The 21,267-nt window shown below is 40.0% G+C and overlaps 1 protein-coding gene and 1 long non-coding RNA gene across 9 annotated transcripts in view; one reads left to right on the top strand and one right to left on the bottom strand.

The window, feature by feature from the left end:
• Nlgn1 (neuroligin 1) overlaps positions 1-8,931 on the bottom strand; it is a 911,059-nt gene extending 902,128 nt beyond the window's left edge. For 6 of the 8 annotated variants that reach the window (XM_006535418.4, XM_006535425.4, XM_006535424.4 and 3 more), the window contains exon 1: positions 7,069-8,931. The gene's annotated coding sequence lies outside the window, so the exon portion shown is untranslated. The remainder of the gene's footprint in view (positions 1-7,068) is intronic. The other 2 variants (NM_138666.4, XM_030252466.1) reach the window with 2 other exon arrangements.
• A830092H15Rik lies at positions 8,018-12,935 on the top strand. The gene is made up of 2 exons (XR_389623.4): positions 8,018-8,148; positions 8,927-12,935. It is a non-coding gene; the product is annotated as an RIKEN cDNA A830092H15 gene (long non-coding RNA).
• The last annotated feature ends 8,332 nt before the right edge of the window (positions 12,936-21,267 follow it).

Below are 21,267 nucleotides of genomic sequence, written 5' to 3' on the forward strand. Positions count from 1 at the left end.
CAGCTCTTTTAGAATGTATCGAGTGATCAGAATGAAATCCTGGGACAATCAGGTAGCCTTCTTTAAGAAATGGTAGATTGCAAACACAGACCCTATTGGATGGATAAATATATAAATGATGTCTAAGTCAAAATGACTTCAATGAGTGAGCTTCCAAATAGAATCAACCCTTCTGAATCCATAGTCTAATAGGTGTTTTAAATAGTAGTTTGCCTTTCACATATACAAGATTTATATACAAATATATTTAAATATATTTGTATATTTAAACTCATGTGTAGATAAGAGTTTAAATTTCTCTTTAGAGAAATGAAACTTTACAATTTTAGAGAAATACAATATTAAAATTTTAAGTGGGAGAAAAGCATTATAGAATTATTAAGTTAGGTAATTTCTCCTTTCTATGGTATTAAAAAAAAACATATCCTATAATGGACTCTTTAGTTTTAGTGAAATTTGCTCTATTAAATAGCATTAAATATTGTATGACCTAGGAGAAACTGCAGAAACTGGCCATACCTTAGGCTCATGCAATTAATCATAATTATCTTACCATGAGTTTGTTGGTCGGAGAGCAATTACACAGGTTGAGATGACAAAAGGCCAGGTAGATGCTTGGAAATCATACTCCAGTCCTCTGACATGCAGTATACAAGAGTGTCCACTAACATGTGGCTCTGTTTAAAACTCTATTTCACAATGCTGCTACTTTCAAACACACTTTCCATTAAAGCAAAGGGGGGAAGCATCTGTTCCCAATCCTAAACACAGATGGAGTGACTAATTATCATCTTACATTTGATTCATAACCAGTTCCCTTGGAGGCAGGGGGCTCAGTTCAGAGGTGACGGCTCTGGTGGAAACTGCTCTAGGCATGGAGCCCAGAAATAGAACATTTGCACCAGAGTTATGGCATGCTCTGAAAAATGTTGTAACACACTGAAGGTAAACTGAGGAGACAGCCAACATCCATAACAAAATCCACTTTAGAAGTGAGAGTAATACGAACTCCAACCTTCTCACCATTCATGGTTCTTGCACATTGTAGATTTGGTGAAAATTACTGGATAGCAATGAGGCTACTGATGTTCCCAATCTAGAAAACAAACTGTTAAAGTGTGTGTGTGTGTGTGTGTGTGTGTGTGTGTGTGTGTGTGTGTGTGATATAGAGCAAGGTATAAACTCAGTTTATTTGTACTTCCACGTATTCCATCTTAGTTTCCTATCTGTCTACAAATATAACATATATTCCTCTTAAAATAACTCAAATGCCATTGGAAACTCTCTCCTTCTCTTACCTCTCATATTCTAAACTTAGCAGCTATTGCACATAACTTTAAATAATTTCCAAACACATATACATCCAGGGGAAAAAATTAATGAGTGATACTTGGTAATACTCACATCTATATACGTATATTTACTACATTATTTCTCCTTTCCCTAAACAATTGAAAACAGACTACAAAAATTTCTCCAAACATTAAAGTCTTGACGCTAAGTTAAAGCTCAAAATTTTAGTTTTAATAATAAAACAGAGTGAAGTGGGTTGACTGGGAACACCGATTCCAGTGAAGCACAGACTTTCTCTGAGTTTTCTTGAAATGAGGTTAGAAGGAAAGAACAACATTTTTTTCATGTTTTTAAAGGGAAAGATGATGTTTGAGAGAAGCCCATGGGTATATGGTCTAAAAGTAGATCTTCCCATTTCATAGTTATGGAATATGAAATATTGGAATATGTGGAAGTACAAATAAATAAACTGAGTTTATACCTTGCTCTATATCACACACACACACACACACACATGCACACACACTTTAACAGTTTTTTTTCTAGATTGGGAACATCAGTATGAAGAGTGCAAGGCATTTCCTTTAAAGGTAAAACCTCTGTAACTCACCCTTGCTCCAGCAAACAATGCACTCATGCTTGTATATAAGACCGTAGTAGAACTCACTCACACGGTATAAAAAAAGGCATGAAAATGAGAGGCTAATGAGTGTGGGAAAGAGACACAAGAGGATAACAGAGTGTGTATGAGCACAATACATTGTAATCTCCATGAAATTATCTAGACATCATGTGCACAATCTCCATGAAATTATCCAGACATTCTGTGCTTTGGGAAAATTATTTCCTAAATTTTTCAAAAGTCTGTGGATATATAAAAATTTCCCTAAACTAGTTTTGAATATGTGTAAGTTTGAAATGATTAAGCCCAAAGATGTTCTACATAAACTTAAAAAAAAAACCCTAGATTTTTCATTTGGAGAGAACCGAAATAAATCCCATTCTTTAAAAGAGCAACTGGCCAAAGAATCAGTCATTTCTCAAACTATTTCTAAATCGGGTTGGTAAGGAACACAGGTGAGGGCATGTGACCTATTTGGCAAGGAAGACATGCTTTGATTTAATGACCTGATGTAGCTATCCCAGAGAAGTAAAATGTCCAGTTTACATGTGCAATGTACTGTAACTGAGTGTTCACCATTCTCCCATCCAAAACACATTTTTCAATTTTCCAAGATGTATTTAAAAACAAACAAACATGAAAACCTGTGCGACATCACAAGAAAATGGCATGCACTCTATTTCAGGAGCTTGAACTCTGACATGAACTTACCATAGTGCAATAGATCCAAAGATGGTTGGATTACATTTTGTGTATGTGCTGTTAATGTAAGCATTTGGATTCATGAGCGCCTAGAGAAGGTGATCAAGAGAGCTGCAGGAAGCCCTCCTTGCTAGCCTGTTTGCCAGCTCCTAGCCTCTCCTCTCAGTTAACATTGCTCTGATTTAAAGGTGATTACCTCACTGCTGCAGAAAAAGCCAACCCTCCTGTAACCCCAAGTGGGCATGACTGAGTCTTTATGAGAATGCAAAGTCCTACCTTGCATAAATTATAAGGTAGGAGTGGGGGCTTCTTTAGTTTTTCTGCATTGGCTGTAAGGGAACTTTTCTTCCTAGCATTAGGAAGCTTCACAAGAGAATGCCTGTTCCCTCCTGTTGATGTGTGGTTGTGTCAAGAGGGTTGACTGCTTCTGCAATAGCTACACTGGTCCCAGGATATGCAGTCAACTGACATGATTAAACTCCTATCATTAAATTGCTAAGTCAGCCAACCCTCACTCAGCTCACCTCCAGAATCATCGACTGACCCAGTGACAGTCTTATTTGTAAAGGCATTCACTGGGCCCTTCCTGCGATTTTATTTCTTTGTTTTCTTGAGCACTTGTAGCTGAACTTAAAGACTCACCACGCTATGTGTACAAAGTGCTCTACCATTGAACTACATCCCTAGTTCTTCACTTGGTTACTTTGGAACTCACAACTTCAGGCTACCTAAGAATCACCATACTTTACATCTCTACATTGAACAAAGCTTAACACAAATTAGCTTCTAATAAACTTATAGAGAAAAATTTAAATGAATAGAGAAAATATTGGACAAGTGGTTTGGCCATCCATAGCAATCCTGATATGTCTTTGTGCAGCAGGTTTATTACTTCTAAGTTAGCCTTTATTGCCATAATTAGATAAACAATTAAGAAGCATAGCTGTTACGTTTCGTTTCTGTTCATGCTAACATGTCTGTCCAGAGATCTATTAATTTTCTCAGTATCATCACCAACATGTGATAATTTGTAAAATGTAAGCACTGGAAAGCAATACTAAACCCAAGATGTACATTTTTATTTCCTTTATCCTTCTTAACATAATTGACCACATCCTCATTTGTAAATGCAATGTCTGAGGAGGAAAGGTAAGAAAATAAAGCTGCTCTGTCCTGTCCCCTTATTGCCTAACAATTGTCATGGTTAATTCATCAACATTTATCACGTGAAAACCATATGCCCTTGACTTTTCCACCTGTCTGAACTATTTAGATGACTTATATGTATTTATTTATTCTATAATTGCAGCAAGCATTACTAGGTTTCAATCTCATGTCCATTCCCCCCTCAAAGATTCTAATATTGTTCAGGATATCAAAAGTAACCAAACTATTTTTATACCAACATCAGATATCAAGGAGTTGCCACCAGACAAGAGTCTGATGTATATGAAAATGCAAGTTCATGGGGAAAAAAAATCACATTGCACATACGGCCCAAAAAGCAGGTGTGTGTGGTCCCATCCATCTCCGTGCTTCTCCTCCCCATCTTCCTTCTTTATTCCAGGCTCATAAAGGCTCATTTGTTACTTCAGAACAGGCCCTCACTAGCACCGACACACAAAGTGAAAGAGCGAGGAGGAAACAGATTCTCCCTTCCCACTCCAGAGCAATACTCCCAACTATGGTCACTTTTTTCACACAGGGATTCTTGGCAATGTCTGGAGGTACTTCTTGGGTACAGGACAGGTGCGTAGAGTAAAGGTCATGCATACTGCTAAACATTCACAATGTACAGAATCTTTCCCACAGAAAAGAAAAATAATTAACCAGCCCCAAATAACGGACAGCAATGTCAAGTTGGGGAGTTCTGATTTAAAGCGCTCCCTTTTCTTTGCCACCCTCACATTTTGGTGGACCAGAGATCATAAGCGAGATGGTAGGCCTGGAGTCAATCTTCTGATCATGACAACAAAGTACAAAGGTGATAGGAGAATCTTGTTTGCTTCAATGTTTTGTCAGTTGTCTGTCTTCTTGTTATATGACATTAAATAAACCTTACTTTCCTAATCCACTGCTAGACTAGTAATTACTTCATGGTGAAATCTAGTTATGAAGAATATGTGTTATCCATGTGTGGTCTACTTCATGTTCTGACATGGAGATAAGAATTCTAAATGCAATGATAAATCAGGTATGGATTCTGATCTGACCACCAGCAATTCACCATCCAATAAAAACACCAAATAATGGAATGTGAAAATAAGTGCTTGTGGAATCAGCAGCCTATCAGAGGGGGTAAAGGAAGAAAAAGGGTGAAAAGAAAGACAGCCATAGGAAGCTAAAATTCTGGGCAGTGGGTGTGAAGGGAGTTGGATCTACTAAGATATGTTAACACAAGCACATAATAAGAGTCATGGAACAGGACCAAAAGGTAAATTTTGGAGTAGCAGCAGACAAAGGAAGTTTCTATGGAAAGTTTGTGAAGTGTTGATTCTCATAAAATTTGGATGTTGGCAGGTAGGGCTACCCCAACCATTGGGCAATGTTGATATCCTCAAGACTGGTCTTAAGTCTTAGAAAGTGCAAGTCTTGTGACTCTCCTTATAAGTGATTGAAACATAACTAAGAGATTATAATTTAATAGACTGAAAATGGTCATCAAATGTCACATAAGGAAGACAGACCATGGCAAAATACATTAGATTCTATTGTCAATCTGCTGAAATTTCTGGTCTTACTGTTAATTCCAGCTGTGCTTTGCTTTATAAAAACTACCTTCACATAGGTAATTTATGAAGTAACTCTTCAGTAGGGGCAGGATCTTCTAGAGACATCCATGACTAAGCTTTTCTAAAAATGTTAAAAATTGATTTAACACTTGGAAACTCAGAGAAAGGTATACCAATTACATGAGATAGATAGATAGATAGATAGATAGATAGATAGATAGATTAAAAACCATCGACCCATAAAATGTCAATAACATCAAAGATAAAAATTTAAATAGCAAATCTTAAAATTTGTACCTGTGTTCTATAGTTTTAGCTACTTAATAATCCTAAGGTTTAATTTTATTTTTGAAAAGCTAAAGTAATAAGTTAAGGCAAGTTGACATAAGAGCAGGACTTATCCCAGAATAACTGCTTGAAAATGCTAAATGTGAAGTCAAATCTGAGAAACTAGGGTTGGAAGAGATGGCACTGTGTCTTTCAGGGGAGTCATCTGACTGACCCTGCCCAGAGTCAACTAGACTTCTAGGCAACCCTTCCCCCACCAGAAACAAGCAGAGAAGATCCTGGGCCTACCTTCCTGTGTAGCCCTGTTCCAATTGCAAACAATCCAAGCATTTTTATATGGCAATATGTTATCACTAAATAAAAATGGAAATTTTCACAAAATAAAACCACAGGAAAAAAAATTAAATTTGACAGACAGCAATTCTGAGGGTGGAGGTGAGGGGGAAGTCCCCAAAGAGGCTCTTCTTACTTCAAACCCTAGGATCTCTAGTGTTACTTCCTTCTGAAATATCCCCGTTCCTCCTTTAGCTAGAAGGATTGTAAAGACTACATGTAGAAGAGCAGGCTTACAGAAAACAGTTACTCCTTTTAATCACTCCGTGCCATCAGAAGGCCTGAGCAATGATTAACTTCCACATTCTCTGTGAATCACTCCATCACTAGGCAGTGCAAGGAGACTGAGATCCATTCTCTGCCAAGGGCACAGTAAACTTAATGGGGTTTTGCATTTTGCATTAGATATTCTAAATACACACATGGTCTTCGCTGCTCAACTCATTTCCAAAGAAAACTGGCACTCTCTTTAGGTTGTAATAGCTGACTACGCTCAGAAATTTTATAGATTTTGTACTCAAGCACACACACACACATACATACATACACACCTCCTCTAAATGCCATTTAAAAAATTATGATCATATTAATAGTCCAAGTATAATTAATTTTGAGAAATGTATCAAGACACTGTAATGTCAAATATAGCATGAAACTTCCAGTTACTTAAGCAAAATAGGCTACAGTAGTTTTAGTATAAAAAGAGGGAAATTGGGATGTCAACACTCTATTAAAACACACAGTGAAAGAGAGAGGGTTAACTATCTAAATTCACATTTCCCCAGCCCTATGTCTACCACTAAGGCCCTAGAAATGGAAGGAAAAAGAGAGAGAGAGAGAGAGAGAGAGAGAGAGAGAGAGAGAGAGAGAGAGAGAGAGAGAGAGAGAGAGAGAGAGAGAGAGAGAGAGAAAGAGAAAACAGTGGTACAGGCCAGAGCTCATTAGAATAATCACAAATGAATCAAATATGGGACATATTTCCCTCATTCCAATAACAGCCTAACTGCTTCCTCCGGAATAAATTATTCCTCGTTCAAAAACCTCATCCTAAATAATTTAAAATTTACTGCAGGTTGCTTTAATATTATGTCTACTCACAAGGCATTGTGCTGAGGCTGGCAGGAGTCAGTGGCGAACCGTTTAAACCTTGGGGTGGACTACCCTCTCTTCCCAGGAGAGTTTATTGCCCAACAATGCATAATCTATTAGTCGCTCCTCGCGGGGGATCCAGAAAGTGACATCTTGACTTGAACCAGCACGCAGATCGGAAAGCCACTTCAAAGGAAACCTTGTAGAGAAGAAGAGCAACTTTCTAATTCCTGTCAAACTAAGAGGCGGAACCAAGCCCAGAAGTAGCCTCAAGGCCTGGAGAGAGCAGAGCAGAGAGCCGACTCCACACTCCAGCCAAGGCTCAAGAAAGGCTTTGCTTCTGGAGGCGGCATTGTTCCTCCATCCGCTCAGCCTCCGCGTCTCCCCTCCGCGGACTCTCAGAATCACTGCCTTTCTCGGGTACCTCTCCGCCGACCTCCGGGATCTGGGTGCCTGGGTCCCAAGGCGCACCCAAGCAGGCTCACTGCAGAGGCTGGGGCGCCGCTCGGAAGACTAGGAGCCTCCGCACGAGTCCGCCCCGACCAGGGCAGCGCGCAGCGCACACTCAGTGTCTCACTCCTCTCGGCTTCCCTGGCTCCCACGGACTCGGTTGGCCTCTCACCACCCACTCGGGTTCGCCTTTCCTGCCTTGGCTTCCCACACCAGCTCCGCACCGCCGCCACAGCCGCGTCCCGACGCTCCGAACCCTAGCAGGCCGGGATGAAGGGATGCCAGGGTCAGGGATGCACCCGAAGGAGAAGAGAGGCTAAGGCGAGCCGGGGCAGGTGGGGAGTCGCGGGCTGCGGGAGAGGGCGTGTGCGAGCGAGCCCCCCGAGAAAGATGCATGTACTCGGCCACCCCGCTGGAAGAAGGACCGAGGGGGCAGGATGCAACGTGGAGAACGCCCACCGCGAGGGTGCGCAAAACCGGCGATTTGCAAAGTGCCAGGGCCAGACAGGCAGAGGGGGAGGAAGGAGGCTGGCTGAAGACCAGGAACAGAGAGAAGAGCCCACTTCTCCATCAAAAGGTCTGTTCGGTTAACGCATCCCCAGAGCAGGAGTTAATCGAGGACTGGATGCAGTGTAAAAGGTGGGTTTTAAAAAACTCGCTGGCCGCGTAGGTCTTCTTATGCTAGACTTAGCTCCCTCTCTCTCAACTCTGGGGATTTGCCCTCCCTGTGACACAACTGGAATTTACAGGAGCTGAAGCCCACTGTCCTCCTTGCTGTTTATCTGCATTTTGGAGATTCTATGAAACCTAGTATTGAAGAAACCACCCAGCTCATTAAAGTTCATTAATTTTTATTGTTTTTATTTTCATCAGAAGATAGTAGTGGAGACTTAACACCAAGATGTGTTTAAAACATTGATCTGATCGACATAGCATTTTGTTGTAGTTGTTGTTGTTGTTGTTTTTGTTACTGTTGTTGTATAAAGGACAAAATGTATTTTAAACCGCTAAAAGACAGAGGCAGGTACTGGGAAACTCAATCAAGTGGGGGAATACAAGACACATTTAAACTGTAATGGACTATCACATCTTTAACACAGTCACCCTCCCCAGCACCCGATCCCTCCTCCTGGGCCCCGGGGATTTTGGAAAAGGGTGGAGCAAGGTAGAGAACAGGGATGGGGTAGGGTTGGTGGAAAAGGTGAGGGCAGGTAGAAGCCAGCAGGAAGTTATCAGCAGTCCCTAGGACTGAGGTAAATGCCATGCCTAGTAGACTCAAGAGGCCCCCTTACCTTCTCTCTAAGCCCCCGTTGTACCTGCTCTGCAACCAGAAATACTTCTTGGTGCCTAGCGTTCAGCCTAAGGATGGCAGAACGTTAAACAGTTCTTCACTCTCCCTCCCCTTGTTCCAAACCAGGATCAAAAGAATGTGAATAATGGTCTCTGTGCTCATCAGCTCTGGAACATTTCGCTGTGTTGAGGAGAAGAAGATGAAAACCAAGCTTTGAGACGCACGTAAATGTATCATAAGCTACCCGACCGATATATAAACATATATAGGTTCTTTGCATGTAAATCCAAAAGAAGAGCACCCCAGAAGCCTCTGGAGGAGGGAGGGGGCTGGAGCAGCAAAACTTGGCAGAGCAAATGTATCCAAGGATTTCGTGCCAGAATTCCTGAGAAGCTTTGGAGGAAGAGGAAGAAAAAGAAAAATATGAAATTATCCCTAAACACACACTTGAAACTGGAGACGCCTAAAGGAGAGTAGAAACGGAGAAGATGAGGTTTTTCTGGGAACCACGGATCCGTCAGCCAAATGAGCAATCGCCACAGAAAATCCTAGGCGGAGCGGTAGCTCCAGATGGGTCCCCTGCTCGCGTCCCCGCCGCTGCCGCTGCTACCTGTAGACAGGCACACACACACACACACACACGCACACTCACGCGCGCACACACACATCAGCCTCTGCTGCGCGCGCTCTCTCCCTCTCTTGGCCATACGCTGGGAGCTGGAGTCTCAACACAACTAGATCTACCCTCCTGCCGGGCGGTCCTGCTCACCAGCTCCGGCTCACTACTCCTGACAGCCTTGTAGCACAGCATCACTTCCCCCAGGTCGGGGGGGGGGGGGGGAGCCTCCACAGCAGCCGCCTAGGTGCTGGTGGCGGCCCCCTCCCTTTACTAAGTTCCGCCTTCTCTGGTCCCTCCAACCCGCGGTAGCCCGAACACCCCGCAGCGCCCACGGCGCCAGCAACGTCCGAGGTTGCAGGAAGGGTGAAGGGCCCTGGGCGTCACTCGTGACGTCTTCTAAGCCTCTTGGAGCGGCAACTAAATGCGGGTTGGCAAGGTGGAGGTGGCGGTGGCGGTGGCGGTGGCGGGCCACCTGCAAGAAGCCTCCTGCAAGCTGAGTTTCTTGGTCCTTGGTGCCTTGGTGCTGTGTTTCAGGGGCCTGGGATTGGTGAGAGGGGAGACTGGACCTGGGGGAAACAGCATACCACTGAGTATCGCAGGATCTCACCCAGACCAGCAAACTCCCCTCAAATTCCCTTTAAGTAGGAGCAGGCTGGTCCCTGAACTGGTAGGAGCATTATAAATGTCTAGTACTATTAGTCTCTCCTCTCCAGCTGTGCCCACATTCTTAACTGCTGGAGAGTCAACGTTTAAAAATCCACCACAGTAATCATTATTGGCTTTTGTGACTTGTGAAGGGTGTGATGCCTAGCAGTGCACTCTTGCACCCAGTCACAACCTACTAGCCTCTGTGATCTCTTTGAAAGAGAAGAGAGAAGCTGAGACCCACTGAAATAATTGATGACCACCTGTAACAATCTTAACCAAAAGGAGAATGAGGAGTTGCTCTGAGAAACCAGAGACACACAAGCTACAGCTCTCTTTTCTATCTTGGGGTTCGTCTCATTCGTCTTAGTCTAAGTCTCTAAAATTCAGAGGAATGGGTTACCCCAAATAGCAACCCAATGAAGGCGATTGTCCTAACAGATTTAAGGTAATTGTTGCTATTTGTTAATTAATACTAACCAATAGGAACTGTGAGATTCTGTCACAGTCATGCTGGTTTTCAGAACAACCTTGATCATGACATATTTTCCCCACTTGGAAGGATCCTGAAGGCACTTTTCCATAGTTTTGCGACTTAGTACATCTTTTTTGTTTATTTGGTTTTGTTTTGGTTTTGGTTGTTTTCCTTTCAAGGAAGTAACCTATAGGTATGCCTAGGACAATAAGGCTTCACTCTGAATCAAGCCTGGGACACTTGGCTACTGCTCTTCCTTCTCTAGTCTTGCTAATTCAACTTGAAACCTTCAAAATTTCTATGCAGCTTTCCAGAAAGTTGAAAACAAGTAAGTGTTCTCATATCAGCAACACTATTTCATCGAATCTTTAACTTCCAGGAGATAGCACACTTAAAATATTATAATATGTAGGGCATATGGTACATACCTTTAATTTAATTGAATCAGTTCAGTCCTAGCATTCAAGAGGCAGAGGCAAGAGGACCTCTGAGTTCAAGGCCAGCCTGGCTAAAACTAATGAGGAAGAAGCCATTTTAAAAGAAACAAACAAAGGTAGCATCATGAGAGAGGCTATCATAGTAATTACAACATTAAGCTTTTAAACAAGAAGCAAAGACAATTCAGTAAAGATGCCACTTGTAACTTCCATAAGCTTCTGTGTAATCTGCTGTCTCCTCATCCCGTGGCCACCCTTTGCAGCTGTCCTGCTAAGCTCTAAACGTAGTAATTGAACATTGCTTATTTCCAATATTCTATATCAATAAGATGACATTACTTTTAGATAAGTCCTATTGTAGCTTTACATTATTCTTTGTGAGAACGAAATCTATACACTGAACATTATAATCTCATTTTCATGAGTTACTTAAAAGAAAAGCTCAAGAAGGTTAACAAAACAGACGTGCCAGACAGGCAACATTTGTCACCGTCTGTGTGTGCCATGAACCTGTGATGGATAAGGCTGTCTAGTTGGAGCTATAATCATTTTAGAGACAGGCTTCTGGGCACCCTGGTCAAGGACTATACTTGTTAGTTTTTTTCTTTTATTTTTACTGTGACTTTATCTGTCTATCTCTCTCTCCCTCCTCCTCCTTCCCCTGTGTGTGTTGGAGGGGTGTGTGTGTGAAAGAATGGGGTGTGGGAGGGTCCCTGGGGACATCAGAAGAAAGCATTGGATATCCTGGAGCTGGAATTACAAGTAGTTGTGAACTTTCTAAACGGAGGTTCTCTGGATGAAAAGCTAGTGCTTGTCTGAGAACTTGTCTTGGCTAGGGGTGGTAGAAGTCACTACTCCCTAGCTGGGGATTCTGGAAATAACTAAGCAAGTTCTGCATGCCTTCCCCTCTTTGCTTCCTAACTGGAGATGCACTAGGCCTAGTTCCCCCAAACTGCTGCCTTTGTGACTTTCTACCTCTGTGGACTGTATTCAGGGACTGTAAGCAAAAGTAAACCTCTTCTCGCTTATGCTACTTCTGCGACAGTATTTTGTCACAGCAACAAGAAATTAAGACACATTCATAAGAGCCGAACTTCTATTGATCAGTTTTTTTCCACATCCCCCACTATAGCTCTCAAGGAAATAAGCCCACCCATGTCATTTGGTGCCGAAGCCACTAACCTCACATTCCACTTCTGCAAAACTGGAATACTACTAGCACCTGCCTGGTGGTATTGCTGTGTTTATCATAACAATGCACATAAACTTGGAACACTAAGGATATGTGTTTTCAGGGGTTCTAATTTAGCATCGTTATGATGTCTTTTCTCTTTTGACTAAAATACCAATACACAGAAGGGCATTTGTTTTTCGTGTTGAAAATCAGTCATACTACTTGAGTGCAGTATGACTTCATGGACAAGTCAATAGTGATTTGAGCATGATTTCCTAGGCTATGCCTTCCTTTATTCTCTTCTCCTTTTCTTTTCTTTTCTTTTCTTTTCTTTCCCTTTCTTTTCTTCTTTTCTTTTCTTTTCTTTTTTTTCCTTCCTTTCTTTCTTTTTTATTTTGTGATAAGGCATTAAGTATCACACACTGGCCACCAACTCACTATGTAACCAAGAATGGTCTGGAATTTCTCACCCTTTATTCTCTGACTCCCCAGACATTACAGGTATGTGTCACCACAGTCATTACTGTTCTTTTACCGCTTAAGTTTAGCACGGAGAGACATATTGGACACAATTATAATCTAGAAAGTACTGATCATTAAAGGTCATGTGGCCTTCTGGGTTGTGAAGTTAATGGTGCTCAAATACAAAGTCTGTCATTAAGTCAGAGGCTGTCTGCAAGTCTCAGTAAAGTAAAAACCACACAAATTCTCTGTAAAATTTGCACAAACACATCTGCTCACTTGCAGATTTGGGAGGAAGTCTTGGAATAAAATAAATAAAAACACTGGTATTTTTTTTTTAATCATTGGCTCCAAAAGGCCTAGGTTTGAAAACTATGTATTTATTTATTTATTTACTAACTTATTTATTTATTTATGATAGAGTGAAGGCAGATGTCTCTAAAGAAGTATACATTCATCTTTATAAGTGTGTTTATGTTCATGTGTGTGTGTGTTCATATTGTCAGATAGCTGTGATAATAACATCTTTCCCAGAAATGAATGGTTAAAATATGGGGAAAAGAAAGGCTTGAGTGTATATTTGAGACACCTCAATGTGCTAGTGTGTGTTCTAGGTGTGTTTTCAATCTAGAATGTCACTAAGTGGGAAGATTTCAACCCCTCCCCAGTAATTACATATACAAAGAAAATTAAATAACATGTTCTCCTCAAGTGAAGAAAAAGCAATGGGTATTACTCATTCTTTGGAAAAGTCTTGAAGACTCACAGCAGGAAATTAATATTTTTCCCCTTCCCAAAGAGCTTAAGAAGAAAGAGTGTTAATAAAGTGTTACCCTGAGATGAAATTTTATTGCAGTGTTCATCATAAATTACATGCATTTTACTTAAAATGGGTTAAATATAAATAATATGCCAAGAAGGAGCTTATAGGGCAATGACAGCTCATATTTCTACTTTGAAGAAGTAAAAGACAAAGGTGATTAATCTGTTAAATTGTGACATTATAAAGGGAACCACCTGACCAGCTTCCTGGCAGCATCCTGTTAGGTGGGCAAAGGGTATAGATATTAGAAATGCTAGTAAGTCAGAGGGAAACGTCTAGAATTACTAGCCCAGTAGTGTAGAGTATCCATTTGGCCACAGTCCAGGTGGTTGGCACACAAACATTATTCTTCTGCCCGTATCATCTCTATATACAGCATATCTAAATCCATCCACCCTGTATCTGGCCCTAACCAAGTCAAATCCTCCTACAACTTACATTTCCTGGGATCCAAAACCCAATGTGTTTTCAGCCCAGCACATCTTTATTTAGCTTTCTTTCCACTGTAGATCTCCCAGTTTCTACTATTGCTAAGTTCATCGGTCTCCTAGGAAAATCCTAATGATTTCTTGGATTATCCCAGCTACTCTGCTTACCTACCGGTGTTGCCTACGACAATACAACAGCAAACATATCCCTCAGGCACAGATGATTTGTGTTTTCTCTTCGTGGCATTAATCTGCATATCCTGTGATGTACTTCCAGTCAATCTTGTGCATGATCATTAAATCTGTGATGATTTTCTAGTGGTGTTGCTTTAACTGGGGTCTTATGCATACCAATTGAACATTCTGCCACTTGGCATGCCTCCAGCCCAACTTCTAAGGTCTCTGTTTATCTAAATTTATTTTTAATATACCAAATATTCTCTGGCCATACACTTTATACTTCCCAATCTACTTCTATGCAGGCCTGTATTCTCCTCATGACAGATATAAGACACCCCCCTCACTCCTGTGAGTCTCTTTTCAGTTATCACATTTAAAGCAAGACATTGTTGACTTCATTATCACAAATGGGCTCTTCTCATTTTGTCTCTGATACTTTGTGTTTTGACTTAGACATACTTACCACAACCTGATTTTGTTTGTCTCTTTCTGTCATCAGAAGTCAAATTCAGTTAAGTCATAAGATTACTCTTAGGCTGATATGTTAGCTTCTAGGTGCTAACAACTAGACTGCTTTACAGTGATGTTCTGTAAAATGTAATTGAGGGGAAAAGGGAGGGAGGGAGGGAAGGAGGGAGGGAAGAAGAGAGGGAGGGAGAGGAACACAAATAAATGAGATGAATATCAATTTTAGGGACATGGTATTACAGACTGTCTCTATCTTAGGTAACAGTAGAACATAAAAACATACAAATCTGTTCAGATATTCTTTAAGCATCTTTTCTTTAATGCATATCTCACTTTAAATGCATTAAAACTATAATTACAGGACGTGTGCCTCACTTTTCTGAGATAATGTTTAGAATGAGCATATATTAGCTCTAAATGTACTTAGAAAAAATGAGATGATATTCTCAAAGATACTTTGCCACTTAAAAAACCAATGATACTTTATTATACAAGACTTAAATTCCACATTTTCTTCCCATTTTTCAGAGTTTTGCTATTTTAAATCATGCACTTAAGTGATGTTCTTTTCGTTCCATTCTAAAATTCTCTCCTTGGTAATTATATAAAATGTGAGGCTTATGGAAGCATTTATCAAACCCAAAATTGTGTTTATAATTACATATGTATGTATGTATGTATATGTGTGTATACATATACATATAGAGAGAGAGGGGAGAGAGAAAGAATTGCTGTGTATGAATGTGTGTGGTGGGACACTGGTAAATAATTAGATCCTATTTGATCATGTCACTCACATCTAAGTCCTAGAAGCATTATATTCATTACACCATATCAGTTGCATCTAAATTCTACATACAGGATCCAGTAGGTTTCTGGTAATCTAGTTAAGTGAGTTCTTAATCACCAACCTTTTGAGTTCCTCTGTAGTTAGTATTGTACCTACTGTAATATTAAAAGACATGCCCACTCCCCACTTAAAGGCTGGCAGACTTTGAAGGAGGATCATATCTAGAGTACATGATGCACAGTGCAAATATGTTTCTTAGAACATTCTAAGGAAAAGAGTGAAACACATGAAGACATTGCCTCACCAAAGAGTCAGATGTATTCTTAGTGACGAGTAGTTTATCTGAATCATGAGGAGGTGTGGAAAGAAATGTCAAAAATAAACATGTATGTAAAAAGAAAAAGGTAATGAGGAGACTTGCCTATCAAACAATGACATTTGGACCTGATCCTTCAGAAACTCAAGTTGTATAGTCACAATTGTATAGTGAATGCTAGCAATAAGAGAGGAAAACATCAAATCAAGGAAGTTAAATATGAAGTTATTGCAAAAATAAACAAAAGAATTATGAAGAAGTGTGAATTCTGTAGTGATGATAGCCATAATATAAATTAATGCCTTTCTCAAAATGTCCAGTAAGTTTATTTCCCTTTCACAATAAAATGCAGACTGCTTGAACAGCACCCATCTCTCTCTAGTGTAACTGACAATCTCAAACCTCAACCACAGTGAAGTCAAGGAAGCACACCCAAAGGCAAGTCATCTTCTCAGGTGATTGACCTGGGAGGTTCAAGGTTCCTAGTGCTGCGACTGTATTCAGAGTAATAACTAAACTCATCTCTGTGTTCCTTAGCTTGCCTCACCTGGATTTCCTGAAAAGGTCCCGCCTATGTGGATTAAGGCAAACCCAGAGCACCCTTGAGCACATATTCCCAGAGAAGACCACCTTAATACCTATAGAAAAAAGTTCTAAATGATCTTGCTTTCCTTACACATTCTTTTCTGAATGTGTAAGAATGGAAGTAATTTCATTTGTCAAGGCCAGGTCACATAATATATTTTAATACTCACAAATTTCTCATGTAGTGAAGGCCAACATAGGAAATTCCTATATGTGTCAGTGTAGTCACTAAAAGAAGAGAGACAAAATGATTTTCTAGGCTCCGTGAGAGTTATGTGGTGGCAACTCCCAATTTTCTTGCAGTCCATTTGATCTGAGGGAAAAAGATATTTAGGGATGCTGAAGATACACAAATTGTGGTGTCCTACCTTCAAATCTTTGTTCACTTGATTTGCACTTTGTTGCTAATATTATCTGGTGAAAAAGAACTCTATAAATAAACGTTTTGCCCATATCAGGTACCCAGTGAGTGTTCATTAAGGAGAATTCCTAAGCGGTTCAATAGATATCCAGGAGAGTCAAGGTTGAGTCATATTATTAAAGAGGCTTGAATTGGAAGGTTGAAAAAATACAATAACCCAATGCAACTCATTGAGTCATTTCTCCGAAGTGCAGTCATGAAAGTGCAAGGAAGATTAATTCGGAAAACAAAGAAGCAGCAGGAGTTGGGGGTGAAAGAGAGCAAGAGAAAGCAGAGGGGCTGAATCTGACCAAGTACATTACACACATGCATGAAAATGTAAGGGTGAACCATTATTTTGTACAATTAATATACGCTAATAAAATATTAAAGCAAGAGAATGTGGTCACATATAACCAAGACTTGATGAACACACAGTGAAAAGAATGCAAAGATGAGAATGGGAGGAAAGGAAGACAACAGTTCTTTAAAGGCTGTCTTCAGCTTGTTGAAAAGGAAGTGGTTGGAGCCTGGTGCCCACTGGCTTTAGAAGCACAGGTTAACGAATGACATAGCAGGTAAGCTGGATTCAAAGACTATATGAAACTTACCTATACACATATATCATTTGGTTCAACAAAAACACAGGCTGGGCTTTTAACTAAGATGGCAGCACCTTCAAAGTAGTGTTTTTAATGAGGAACTGAATTGTGCATGTTGAAGGAAGTATGGAGTGGGAGATATTCAAATCAGTGAGAGAGAAGCTAGGAAACCTAAAATGTTCGTCCAGAAGGGGTGAAGACAATGAGACTTATAAAATGAGTGGAATTTAACCTCAATTCTCTTAGGAAAAAATTACAGAGACTTAGAAACCAAAGGGCAATAAGATATGGTAGGAAACTGCTTTCCGTTACATGACAGGCTTAAATTTACAAGGGTGAAGGCTTAGTTCAGGGTGGATTTCCCTGTTTTTAATGAGTAACTGTATTTTAAGTATGCTCAATTATAATTTATGGAATACATTAAAGTAACAAACTACTTCCTCATACAATATCAAGTGCCTATTTCTTAATAATCTACTTCAGTTGAAAGTATAAAAGTGTTCTTCCAGTCATTTATATATAAATAGAGGTGTTAAGTGTCCCTTACAGTATTAAGAAATCAATATAAATATTTAATGCAAAGGAAACAAGAGATGATTCAAACATCTTGGGATTGAAGTTGGAGATAATTGCTCTCTATCTCTTGTTTCTTTCTAGTTTTCTCTGTTTCAGAGAAATGAGGATTCTATTTGATAGCTGAAGTAATAATTACAGTTGTTAAATGCCCAAGCCAAGTTACCGGTTCTTGCTTATCCCGCGCTGTCACACTGTGTCGGAATAGCTTGATGTTTGGGATATCATTATAAAAAGGCCCTCACTTCACCTCAACCCCGTGCTCTCATGAACAAAATCTCCAAGGAAGAGCCCTTAGATCATTAGACCAAGTTAGATCACTGACATTTTTGTTCACCGTGAGACTTTAAATATTTACTTTTGTGGTACAGAAATACCACAGGAAATGAGTATGGGCCGAAACACTTGCTCCATGGAGACGGAAAGTGATCTGATAGTGGCTCTGATAAGTAATGCACAGATAGAGCTGCTTCACGGGGGAGGGAGGGGGCCCGCATGTCATTGTCAGAGATAACTAAGAAATCCTGCAATGCATTGAAAAATTCAAATATGGTCCCGGAGAGAAGACTCAGCAGGCAATAGTACTGCCTGTTCTTTCAGAGGACCAGGGTTTTATTCCCAGCACCCAGATGGTGGCTGACAGATGTCTGTAAGTCCAGTTCCTGGTGATCCAATGCCCACTTCTGATCTCTGAAGATGCCAGGCACAGATGTGGTACACAGATAAATGTTCAGGAAAAACAGCATACACAAAAAACCAGACATATGTGCAGAAAACTACCATACACAAAATTAAGATGAAATTCAAAAATGGTCCTATCTATCTGGATATGTTCCCAATTAGATGCTGCATACAAGGATACAGGGGTGTAGGTCAGACAAAAGAATGCCACTGCCTTTATTAAAGCAGACACTCATTTCTCCTGAACTTCATGCCAGACTGAAACATCCTTTTACCCCACTAACCCCGTCTTCTTATCTTAGCTATGCCTCTGTCTTTCCTCCTGGAGCATTCTGTTTCTGGAAATGTCTTCTATCCTTTCCTCTATGAGCTGCATCCATTTTTTGGTAAGATTGGAGCAGTGTTCTGACTTCGGATCTTTTCTGGTCGTTTTACCATTATCTTGCTACAGGCAAGAGTATTTGAGTCAGGATAATCTTATGTGTGAATTTCTCATCTAGCACATTTCAAAATTGTTTGTTGTTTCATGTTTATTTCTCTAGCCCACATGGCACATGGGTTTGCAGAGGTAAATGTTTTAGAGTATGTTTTAAATGAATGAGCAGAAAGTGAATAAATGAAAACTGAATATGTTTTAAATGAATCAGTTACAAAGACATGAGCCATGCTCATGTGTGCACATACTATGCACTTCATGCTGAATGGATGAAGTGATTGATCAATGCTGAAAAGAGCAATTATATATGCACTTGCATATATGCCTGAGTACAGTTATTATATCAGTTATTAAATCTGCAGCAAAATATACCTTGATTGATAAGCACTGTAACAGATAAACTACATTGTCAACTTGCTGGGATTGAGCCATCATGATAACAACCTTCTGAGAATGTCTGTGAGGAAGCTTCTAGATTACATCAGTGGGGGTAGACAAACCCTCTTGCAACAGCACTGTCCATGGACGGGGTCCCTGGCCTGAACTCAAAGGAGAAAGCAAGCCGAGTACCCAAGCACCCGCAGTCATCTCTCTTCCTGACTGTGATTCAATGGGACCAGCTCCACAGGCACCAGCAGTCATGACTGCCACTCCAGGATGGACTGTACCCCTGTGCGAGGCATTAAAATAAAGCTTCCCTTCATTAACTTGCTCTCATTCTATATTGTTTCTGAAGCAGAAAGGAAAACAACTAAGAAGGCACATTTAAAATTCTTTAAATTCTCTCTTGCTTGCTCTCTCTCTCTCTCTCTCTCTCTCTCTCTCTCTCTCTCTCTCTCTCTGTGTGTGTGTGTGTGTGTGTGTGTGTGTGTAGTTTTTCATCATATCATAACTTCGGATGTACAAGACTAGTGATAAAGACCCTAGTGTAAATTGATGGTGACCATGAGAGTTGGTGAGTGCGTGCCAAATGATGTGAAAGTGGAGGTTCCTTTAGCCTAACTATAATCTTTTCCCCAGAAATAAAAACTAAATGCAAAGATAAATATCTATTCCATTTATTTTCCCATTTATTATTTATCCAAACACACATAGCAATAAAAATGCCAATAATAAATAATAGTCATTAAGAGCTTTCTGAGTATTAAGAAATCTTATTTATTAAACTTCCAATGATGAAATAGGTACAGTAGAGGTACTGTGTACTATCGTCACTTACAGATAACGAAACTAAGTTTTTTGCGGGTTACATTAATGCTGAATAATATTAAAAAATATAAGGAATCACAGGCTAACACATAGACATTATTCTGAATGTGTGTGTGCTATATAGTTACATATAATACACCACTCATAAATTTTATTAAAACTATACTTATTAATAACTATTCGTTTTGAGTAGTGATCTATATTGTATCCCTAAATGAAAGTGTGAAAACATAGTTGGTCTGGATGTCAGGCACAGTGGCAACACATTTTCTGCATACCAGCTATGATAGGTGAAAACATTTTCTTTTTAAGTGAGATGAAGCACCCCAAGGGTTATTATTAATTATATGTGTCAATTCAGCTGAGTGAGAAAGCGTTCTGATATTTGATTGAACATCATTAAGGACTTGTCTGTAAAGGCGTTAAAGTTTGAGGTCAATATTTGAATCTGTAGACTAAGTATAGAAAGTTGACACACAGCCCCTCCACCTACACAGTGTGGGAAAGCATCATCTGGTCCAGGTTTTTGGTGATATTAACTTAACAAACATGTGGAGCACCAGGACTTGAGAAAGAGAACAGTAATATTCAGAATCAAAGATATGAGAAGAATACATGTCTCTTGCCTGCAGGCCTCCAAGGGACGTCAGTGGGGAAAGTGATCATCAGGGTTGGAGAATGAGGCTCTTCTCTTACCACTGATACAGGCCTGAAAGGATGCCCATCATTCATCATTAAATCACAGAGCTCCATCTAGACCCTCAGTCTTATGGGGTGAAAAGCATTATCTACCAGAAGGGCACCTTTCTCCTTCCCACAGTGCAGCTGAAAATGAACCTGTGACAAGGGTGAAATAGAGACACTCCTTCTCTACACTCAAGAAATTCCCAGGTCTAAGTCTAAAGGACCCTTACTCTTCTCTTTGTTATCATATTCTATGCCCCCCTTTTTAATTAAGACTTCTTCGTGCATAAAGTGACTTCTTCCATTAAATTTGGTAATTTAAATCTGATATCAAAGAAAAATATTAGTATTTTCACATGACATTGATTTTATACTTCCAAAAATTCTCTTCCTTTTTGCCCAATTTTCACTGATGTTCTTTTTAAATTATTACTAATTTTATTGTCAATGACTTAATGTCCACATAATGTCGACCACCAT

This window comes from Mus musculus, chromosome 3 (assembly GCF_000001635.26).
Source record: "Mus musculus strain C57BL/6J chromosome 3, GRCm38.p6 C57BL/6J".
Taxonomy (NCBI): Eukaryota; Metazoa; Chordata; class Mammalia; order Rodentia; family Muridae; genus Mus; species Mus musculus.